Genomic DNA, 11,298 nt, shown 5'->3' with positions numbered 1-11,298 from the left:
TCTGTAGTTTCCAGATTGTCCTCTCTTTTTAATGCATATAAATAAAACCAAACATAAATGCCCATGTCTGATTTTTTTATTTCTTTAACTTCACCCACTCAATTCAAAACACAAAGAATCCTTTACAACCCCCACTTCCTGTTTGATCTTCACCTGAGTTCCTGTCCACACAAACACACACAACGGTCAGTTGTTTTTGAAGGCAAATTACCAGATCGGTTCAGGACCTCTGCCCTGGATAAAAGGTAGTTATAGAAGACTATGTACCTCCTGAAGTTCAGTTACTATGACAACCGCTCTGTGTTTTGCCCTTTGACCTTTCAGTGAGTCTTAATGGGCCTTTGTTCATTTTGGGATTCTGTTTCTTTCTATGACACACACCTGCATTATAAGTCTCCAGCATGCAGAGCTCAGATTCTGAAGTGAAGAGTTTGGATGTGCATGTCTGATCTTTAAAACCCACACCTTCCACTGGATTGAATCCCCCAATCTGATGGTGTGATCGGTTCATCTGTAGAGGAATAAATATGAAACTACTGATTATTCTTCTGTTCACCCTGCAGAAAGGTAAGATAAATCTTCTGTAATATAATAATGGTGGGAGCAGTAGTGGCAATGTGCAGATTTTTGTTCAATTCCAGTGAACTGTTTGATTGGGCATCTGTCTTTTTCTGGATATTTTGTCTGCATTTGAGAATGGGCTGCTTGGCTCATAAATCTTTAAAGCATTTTACTCCATTTTTAAAGGGTTTCTTGTGATCGGTGCAACATTCATAGACAAAAGAAATATACCACAAATAACTTTTATGAAAACACATTTTAATAGAACTGGATTTTTTTACTTTAATTAACTAAGTTAATTAACCAATAGCCATCCATTGTACTTACTATGACAGCAATATAAAAACCTCATTAAAAATAGGTCTCATGACTAAATTGTACACGTTTTCAAGTATTATTTCACATTAATCATGTATTAATGACATATTTGGCTATGTAGCTGCAACGTTGGGTGAAGGAATTTATAAAAAATATTTGTAATATATTTGCTGTGAAGGACAAAAAAGCCATTTATATCAGGTTTCGTACCAGATGAAAATTTTTTGAACGAGCTTTTTTGCTTTATTGCCATTATTAGAACTGCCAAGATCTAGAGAGACTGATAATTGGTTTATTGTCATAAAACCTTTATGTAATATTGGCAAAAACTTTAACTTTGGTTTTAGCAAAAATGCCATCGTTTCTAAAATGTAATGCTATTGTTACTATAAGAATACAACACAAAATCTATGTTAAAAAAACAAAATCTTAAAGTAGATTTGCAGAGTACATTTAAAAAATGAGACAATTACGATTTGTTATTTATTATTAAAAAATATAAATAAAAATATAACTAAAATATAACATAACACGGTGTTTTATTATGATAACATATTAAAAAACACGATTTTTGAAACATTTTAAATACGGAGTTATCTCATTTTGGATACAAACACTTTTAAAATGTACATTAGTACAAAACCTTAAACATTGGCATGTTTCTTTATGTCATTTTTCTGCAGCACACAAAAGAAGATATTTTAAAGAATGTTGGTAACCAAACATCACTGGTACTTCCCATTGACTTGCATTGGTTTTGTGTCCATTCAATAGAAGTCAATGGGTATCGATGTTAATTCTTCATATACTGTTACTTTTGTTTCAGCTAAAATCATCGTTTCTACAGTATTTCTACATTACATTATTTCTACTACTGTGATCTATTTCATTACTATGCGAGAGTGGAGACCAGTTTTAATGCACTTACACAGTTTTTTTGCTCAATTGATTGTTTCCCCCTACTTTGTAAGTTGGTTTAAATTAAAGCGTCTGTTAAATGACTAAATGTATAATACTATCGTTACTATAATAATACTGTGCAAGTTATTAAGTTAAGAAATTATAAAACAAATGTAACTATGGGGTTTTGGGAAAACCAAGTACAAAATGTTTTTAATGTAAAAGCGTAGAAAGGGAATCATGATTTAGTGCCAAATTTAATTCTAAATGCATCTCCATTTCAATTTTGATTTGAGGTTTCTCTTACATGGTGGTGTTAAAATATTTCAAATATCATTTGTTCTTTCTTTGTGCAGTTCAAAGCACTCCTGTGTTCTGCCCAGAAACTAGTGACCTTGGTTCTGATGAGCTTCTGATTGGTGAGTGTTCCAGTCACACAATTTTGCTTTTGAATATTTGTGCAACAAATATCTAACATACTGAACATGAAATACAGTACCTTTGTAAGTAATACCATTTCATCAACAGTGAAAGAACTGTTAAACCAAACCCACAAAACATTTGCATACTGTATTAAAATAATAAATCATGAAGCCTTTGTGTATATCTGTGTGACAAACAGGTTGTCTGGGTGTGCAGTTCTCCTGGCTGTATGCCGTATATGATGACCTGCTGTCAGTGCTTGAGTTTGCTGTAAATCTGCATTGTGAGACCGGACTTTGTCCCGCGGACATCCAAAACCACGGGCATTACTGCAGTAATGCAAACACATGGGACAAAGCACACACACACATACAGCCAGCCGACACACTCGACAGGTGAGAGAATTCACTGAGCGTAGGAGGAGATGAAATTAGACTCAGAGGGGGTGGAAAGATTTTTAATTGATGCATTAACTTCACAGTGAAGTCCACAGGCACACTCAGTGTGTGTTCTGACCCCGCTTACTCTACGTTCTCTGGCTCTGTGTGCAATTGGGGAAACAGAGATAACAAATGAAAACAAGCAGTTAATATATGAATACATGAATATAAATGCACGCACGTACAAACACACCGCACATCTTGTGCAAGAACAATTTATAGATAGTGAGATTGGAGCATTAATCTGTGTCTCTGTGTGTGAGCTTTCAGTTGTTGTTTTACCCACTGGAGATGTTATCAGGATCTAAAGGAGAGAAACTGCAGTCGAAGGATCCCAACACACACCAACTACACCTGCGGCTACAACTCCAGCTGCGGTACACAGAATTTCTGGCTGATTTTTAAACTATTTCTTGGCACCTTTGTAAAGATATATAATAGTGTAGAATAGTGCCATAATAAGGGGACAAATTAAACTTTTTATAAAAAAATTATTTTCCCTCACGGCCCACTTTATGACCATCTTTACTGTCTCTCTCTGTCTTAAGTTAAACACAAAGTTATTTTTAGCTGTTGTGCCTAAAAGGTCCGGTGTATTAAATTTAGCGACATCTAGCGGAGAGGTTGCGAATTGCAACGAACGACTCAATCCACCCCTTCCTTTCAAAGCACTACGGTGGCTGACACAGGGCTTAGATGTCATCAGGTTTTCGCTTCCGCGCCGAAAAAGATAACATATTTACAAATGCGTTCTGTAGGGCACTTTGTCCCCTTAGGGCTACTGTTGTAACAACATGGCGAATTCTATGTAAGGAGATGTAGATAGAAATAGCTCATTCTAAGTTAATAAAAACATAGTGCTTCATTATGTAAGGTCTTTATACACCTTTGAAAACATAGTTTTGTATATTATATTGCATTTCTGTCAATAGATCCTTCAAAAAGTTATACATTGGGCCTTTAAAGAAAAGCATCTATTGTGTAGAAAGCTATATTGCATTGTTTGAAGATTTTATTCAAGCTTAAAAATGAATTTTATAATTTATTCCATAATAAAATTATGAATAATATTCTTATCACTTAGTGAACATAAAAAACATATTTGAATGTTTTATTAGTTTGCGATTGTAGTTTCTGAAAGATTACATGACCAATGTTACAGACATGCTGGATTTCTGCGATGAGGGATTCTGCCGTTGTGATCGGTCGGTTATAGACTGCATCAGCTTTTACTATCCTATCACAAAACAGGATGGAAATAACCATCCAATCACTTTACAGACAGGTAACAGCATTAAATCAGTGTGTGTGTGTGTGTGTGTGTGTGTGTGCGCGTGCGTGTGTGTGTGTGTGTGATTTTTTTCTGTGTGTTTTAATGTTCTCCTCACTTACTTCCTCTGCAACAGATCTTCTTGATAATGACACTTACACCAGCGAGATGTTTAATGTAACAGGTGAGACTTTAAATCTATCAATCACATCCACAGACATTCTAAGACTGTCACTAAGGGACCCCCCCACTTGCTTGCAACAGTTCGTACAACATGAGAGAGAATCACAGTACTTGCTTATCAACTGTCAATGTGTTATGTGTATCAGACAGGCTGGAGCTTTATCCATCAGACCTCGACATATATGGTAATGTAACAGAAAAGGCACAGTACACATTCATTTACAAAAAAAACTCATTATATATAATAACGTATATATTAAATCTTTCATTTTATTTCTTTTAGGAGTCAATGACACACTAAATGAGACTATGAGGAACTCCACCACTGAGCTGATGTTGGTCAACGGCTCTCAAACCGGCAATATCCACAGCACAGAGAACCCTGGGATATATCAGACTGGTGAAACATTTTACTCTTTATCTTTTCTGTATAGGCCAGAGGATCATTTTCCTTCTCTCTAGCTTAAAATTTCATAAATCTTCACCTCAGGTCCAGAGGAGAATAAAACACAGGAGCTAGACAGAATCTCAGAAGGAGAAAGTGATGTAGAGAGAGAGGATGAGGAGGGGATGGAATATGAAGATGATGTCTTCAATGGTGAGAGCAGTAGTGATTGATTTCACAACAAACATGCTGCATGCTTTTCGTTAAAAAATTAAGGAAGCATTCCAAATTTTCATGAAGTCAGCATTCCTTGATGTATTGTGTCTTTTCCAGTCCACTGTTTGTAACATTTGAACATAATCAAACCTCAGTAGTGACAAAGTCTTCCAACAGCTATGTGAAAGACTGACAGCATGGCAAGACACATGAAAAGTGTGATACATTTCACAAATGTATTTTTTCCTTTTACATTTACATTTATGCATTTAGCAGACACTTTTCTCCGAAGTGACCTACAATGCACATACATTTTAAGTATGTGCAATCCTTGGGTTTGAACCCATGACCTTGGCATTGCTAGCACCATGCTGTAACCCCTGAGCCATAGAAAGCATCAACATGTACATAAATGCATGTACAAATACTGTTGTATTGCTTAAAAGTGAACATGAACTGTTTTCTTTACAGTAATTGAGTTTTGAAAAAATATAGAGCATCTTTACTGCTATTTGACCAGTTTTTTTCTAGTTTTCATCATCTCCAAATAAATACAAGTAGAGAAAACATTTTTATATGAAATTTGGGGAAAATATTGTTTGTAGTAAGTTCACAGAATGAAACGATAGTAATGGATTTTTTTAAAAGGGTCTCTTCATTTTTTTCCGTAACTGTATATTTAATAATTTATAGGAAAATATATTTCTTTGGATAAGGGGATGATCTGTTTGTGTTTTAGTGACTGCTGTGCTGACAACAGAAAAATGGGGCGGAGTCACAGAGGAAAACTATTTTATTCCTACCCACAATGCTACGGACATAAGCACAAATAGTGAGCATGCATTAATACACCAAAGACACAAACTAAAAAAACTGTACACTAGAAAGTACAGTCTGTAACCATCCGATTTAATGTGCGTACGTTTTTCATTTGGTTAGACTCAGTATCTTAATGTTTTCATGTTCTTTGACAGGTGAACTGACAGGTAGCACGTTGCTAACCTTAACTACAGAAACGGTCACATTCTTACCACACGCAAACACACTTTCAAACGCCACACAACACTTATCAAAAACAAACAGTCTTCATTCTACACCACACACAATATCACCAACCTCTCAAACACACACTGACTCAAACCCTGATAACCGCTCACGTGAAGAAGAGGAGGAAAGCGATGAAGAAACTGAAGACACCACGTTAAAACCCTCTGTGTACACAACTGCACACACAACACACACTGTAAAACCTCTTACACACATATCTGCACATATTACAGGTACACACACAACAACTCTTCTCAGAGAAAACAGTGAAGAAAAGGAGGATGAGTCAGAAGAGGACACAGAAGAAGAACAAGAAACACAACAGAAAACACAAACCAGCCAAAGCCTGTATACTCTTCTGATGACCACACCCACTCATACCATAACCAATCAATACTCCCATCACAGAATAACCACATCCAAAGCAACCAATGAAATTTCAGTGGAGCGAAATGGTGAGGAGGAAGAGATATCGTTCGAAAAAATAGAGAAATATAGTGAAGAAGACATGGGCATGGACAGCACAACAAAACCAACATCTTCAGCATCACATTACACACCGGTCAACGCAAACTCACAAGGATCAACATCTAAAGAAAACCAAGAAAGTGATGAAGATCAACAAAGTGGTGAAGACGGTGATAAAACAAGTGTTGCGGGACACAATAATATTTTCTCTTTGAATAACCGAACCACTACTAGCTCTTCAATGCCCACCAACATGACACCAGGTTTCACAGCTAAAGTTTCCACTCCAGCGCCGTTCCCTAAACCTTCCGTACAGAACGCATCCCCAAAACCAACTGCACACACAACTTTAAAACCAACAATGAACCACCTATCAACATCTACAACTCGCCACAAGCCCATCAGCATTCGGACACCGACAACCACGACGGCTCATGGTCCTGAAAATATTCCTCAACATCAGGAAGCTACCCATCCACCCCTGCAACCGCCACCTGCCGCTATGGTGACTCCCACAGCTCAGGACGAGTCTACTGAGGAAGAGGAGCAGGACAAAGAGGAAGTGAAAGAGCCATCTGACAGTTCACAGGAATCAGAGAAGAGAGGTAAGAGGTTACATTTACAGCAATCCCCAAATACTGCTGCACGTCTTGCTTTGAAAAACTGAGTGTGAGATGGTCGTGTTTCTCAGGTTCTGCCCGGATTCAGAGGCGGGCACTGCCGTTCTCTGCCTGGTCTCTGCTGGAGGCTGCAGGACTTTCAGATATACAAGAGCATAAAGAAAGTGAAGGTAAGAAACACAAAGTAAATTCACATTTGTAAAAAAACTTACAATGAAAGGTTTCCATAAGGTTTAGCCTTACAAGAAGTTTATTCAAGTGTGCTATTATTAGTTTATTTTTTAAACAATAAATGAAGAATAAAAGTGTAGTTTTATTCTACTTTTTAGCACAGTATACATTTTATTGTATTATATTTAAAATTGCACATAATGCTGGGTTCATAAAGTAAGTTACATACAAAGTCAATGCAAAGACGCGAATAGACACAAAGTCGCAGCAGGCGATGCGAATGATGTGAGCGTGCGTCAATTACGTCTTCCGTACACGTAAAAAATGTCAACTTGAGCAAGAAATTTGGGCGAAGACCTCATTGACACCTAATGTTTCACAGGTCCGGATGCGTGAAGACAGTCCCCGTTGCGCGATGTTTTTCGCGTCACTCACGCAAAAATAAATAACTTTTCCCTCTAGAAAGAGTGTAACACTTTTGTTCGTGTTTGGTGTGAACCCACCCTTAAAAGACCAGATTTGAATAGCCCCTTAAATATTTTTTCACAGTTATACAGTTTAAGTTTATATAGTAACAATGTAATAAATAATATAGATGCAATATTAATAGTAAGTAAAATAAATACTTTAAGTATAATGTTAGATTGCTTAAAGATAATTTATACAAATTATACATTATTACACTATTGGTTTACAGAGAGTATGCTATCATTAGGCTAAACCATATAAGTGTGGTTTCATAAACGAACAAACAATGTGTTACAAGTATTAAGTAAAACTCAGTATACATATACCATAAGTTTAAAAACACAAAAAATGTATACTTTGTTTACACTTAAGTTGGCCAATTTAGTCCAAAGTATTATTGAAAGGGTACATTTACAAGAATAATACTACATTGATATTTTATTGCCAGATTCATCATATGAAATATAATTCAACTTTTTAAGTATACTTAATAAAGTTAAGAAACTACACTTACATTTGTTAAGGATACTTTTGTTAATATGTTCAACGCATTGGGAGATAACTTTCTAGTCTAAAAACCATTAAGTTACCGGAAGATCCTTGAACTGTTATGGTAACTAACGTGTGTGTGTGCGTATGTGTGTAGAATGTGGCATGTCTTTATTCCAGTATGATACTGCTGGACAGGTGCTTAAGGATATGTCTGCTTTGGGAGAAATGCTCAAATGTCTGACAGGACGATGTCCTCACGAATATCAACACTATGGTTGCTACTGCGGACAGCAGGGGAGAGGAAAACCAGTAGACCAGCTCGACCGGTCAGAATACACACACATCTTCACCAGCAACGCCATGAGTTAAAGGGATAGTTCTGTCATCATTCACAAATAAAACAATACTGATACTCATACCTCGTATATATACTCCTATATTTATTCATTAATGCGTCCTTTAATGAAATTCATACACATTTGAACAATACGAGTATTAATAACTGATAATGATTTTTTTTTGTGAACCACCCCTGACTATGATCCCTGGTAATGGCACACAATCTTTGCACTGATACCGAGCAAAAGTAACAGGGTATACTAGCTCTTCAGCACACAAGATACAAACTAAATCATTTTTCAGAAACATGGTTGATGATTGTATGACACTAGTCACATTGGGCTTTCACAGCATGTTGATTTGCAGTCATAACAGCATGATGTGTGAAAGTGACAAGAGCGAGAAAAAGTGCATATTATTATTACCTGCCGCGATGTCTTCTGAGAAAATCTTCAAGTTTTTGAAACATGGTTTCAATTTTGTTAAAGGGGTCAAATGACACGGCTAAAGCGAATATTATCGTTTGTTTTAGATGTAATGCAATGTGTATACACGATTTAAGGTTCAAACACGCTGTATTAGTAAAACTTACCATTTGCATCCCAAAAACATGGTATGAGCAAGGTCATTTATATAATTTCAAGATTTTTAACAAAGCTCGTCGCTCTGAAAAGCAAGGTGTGCTATGATTGGCCAGTTAACCAGTGCATAGTGGTTGGTCGAATACTGCAAGCATGTGACAGAAATGTAACCAGGTTCCAAAGCAATTGTACTGACAGGTGCGCCCACCTTTCTTGAGTATATATTTCGGCGGTCTAAGTCAACTCATAACATTAACTGATGTATATTTGTGAGGTGTGGTTACAGGAGCCGTTTCTGGCAGGTCTGGGTGAGCATTTGCTTTAACATAGAAGGCATCTTTTGTTCCCACACTTTAATTTTTGTAATTTTACGTGTCTAATACATGAATGGGCAACTTATAACACACCAGACACAGAAAAACACGTGTTCGCGCCATATAACCCCTTTAAATTGTCTCTCATCCAATTAGATTTGAGCACTGAAATACGCACACATGAATCTGAACACAGAAGAAAAACTTGCATGGCTGACTGTTTTTGACGCTTTGTATCAGGTGCTGTTTTCTGCATCAGTGTTGTTTGGAACAGCTGAGTGCTCTGGGCTGCAGGAGAAACAGAAAACTCAACGCTCAGATCAGCTGTCAAAAAGGAAAGCCACAATGTAAGACACACCCAATTACACACATACCCAAAACATTTACTTACAAACATATAGCACTCATAAACTAATGTAACTGATGTTAATTGTTATTGATGTGAATTGATGTGAACGACACAAAACAGGTGTGGGTACAAGCGTGTGCAACCGTCTGCAGTGTGTCTGTGACCGTTCCACCGCTGAGTGCATGGCTGCATCCTTCTTCAATCAATCAGTCACCTCATCATGTTCTGGGCACCGCCCTCCATGTCACCAGAATCCACATTCTTCAATGCAATCGGACAATCAGGACTCTAGTGAGGAGAGCAATGAGATGATCCCACAACGTCCACAACTGAACACACAAAACCAGTCAAACATACAAATCCGGCCACAAACATCGACCAGTGGAAAGAACCCAACACACAGTAAACCAGAAGGAGGCAACAAGCAGGAGGAGGAGGAGGAGGAGGAGGAGGAGGAACCAGGAAAAGAAGAGGAAGAAGAATTGAAACAGTAGAATGAGCTCTTTCAATATTTTGTATTGTCAGGGAGCTCTAAATGATAGAGGCATCACCAAAAAATTAATAACAGACTTAAAAAATAAGATCAGCTGTTCCTCATCAGATAAGGTTTGATCCATAAAAAACTGCATGGATCTGATAAGTGAGCAAAAAGCACAACTGTTACAGGTAATTTGAGCACTCCGGTATCAGCAAATCTTTCTGACAGAAATAAGAGATCCCATCCATCTCAATTAAAAAGCTCTCGTTTAGGACCACTGAACAAAATATTGTATTGTATTGTCTGCAATCATTGTATTTGTATTTTTCAGAATATCCTGTTTAATACACTTAAAGTGATAGTTCACCAAAAAAAAATTATTGTGTAATCATGTAACCCTCTTGTCAAAACCTTCATGACAAAATAAGATATTTTGAAGAAAGTAGATAACGGAACAGCACTAAACTCAATTACACAAAACCAATGCAAGTGAATGGGGTTCAGTTAGAATGAGAAAGAGCTTTATTGCCAAGTGTGCTTGGACATACAAGGAATTTGTCAGAAGATTCCAGTGCACATTCAGATTACATTTACGTTTTACATTTTTTTAAATATCTTCTTTTGTGTTCTGCGGAAGAAATAAAGTCATGTTTGAATTGACAAAAGGGCGAGTAAACAATTAACATTTTTATTTTTGGTTGAACAATCCTTTTAATAGTAGATTTTTTAAAAGTTGAATAAAAAAGAAAAACATTTGTGGTGAAATTGCAACCTAAACCCTTACAGATTGATAGAAGTTAGGATAATGCTGTAGTGCTTCCTGAAACTTTCTTATTTTTTAAACACTGTCCTGAAATGTTTGGGTCATATTAAAGCAATAAAGCCAAATTTTATGACCAATGACATGTTTTACATATTCAAAACAATAGCACATTTACTTGGATTTTATTCAAAAATAGCTGTAACACTTTACAATAAGGTGCTATTTACAATTAGTCAATCCATCAGCTAACATGAACTAACAATGAAGAATACTTCTACAGCCTTTATTGATATTAATTGATGTTAATTTCAGCGTTTACTAATACATCATGGAAATCAAATGTTGTCACTCTTAACATTAGTTAATGCACCATTTAACTAACATGAATATCCGTATTGACATGAACATCAACAGGGAGTAATAAATGCTGAAAAACATTGTTCATTGTTAGCTAATGCACTTACTAATGTTAACTAATAGCATTGTAAAGTGTTACCAAAATAGCTTACTGA

The sequence above is a fragment of the Triplophysa dalaica genome, chromosome 3 (assembly GCF_015846415.1).
Source record: "Triplophysa dalaica isolate WHDGS20190420 chromosome 3, ASM1584641v1, whole genome shotgun sequence".
Classification (NCBI taxonomy): domain Eukaryota; kingdom Metazoa; phylum Chordata; class Actinopteri; order Cypriniformes; family Nemacheilidae; genus Triplophysa; species Triplophysa dalaica.
The sequence above is the reverse complement of the archived record's forward strand: the minus strand, read 5'-3'. Positions refer to the sequence as shown.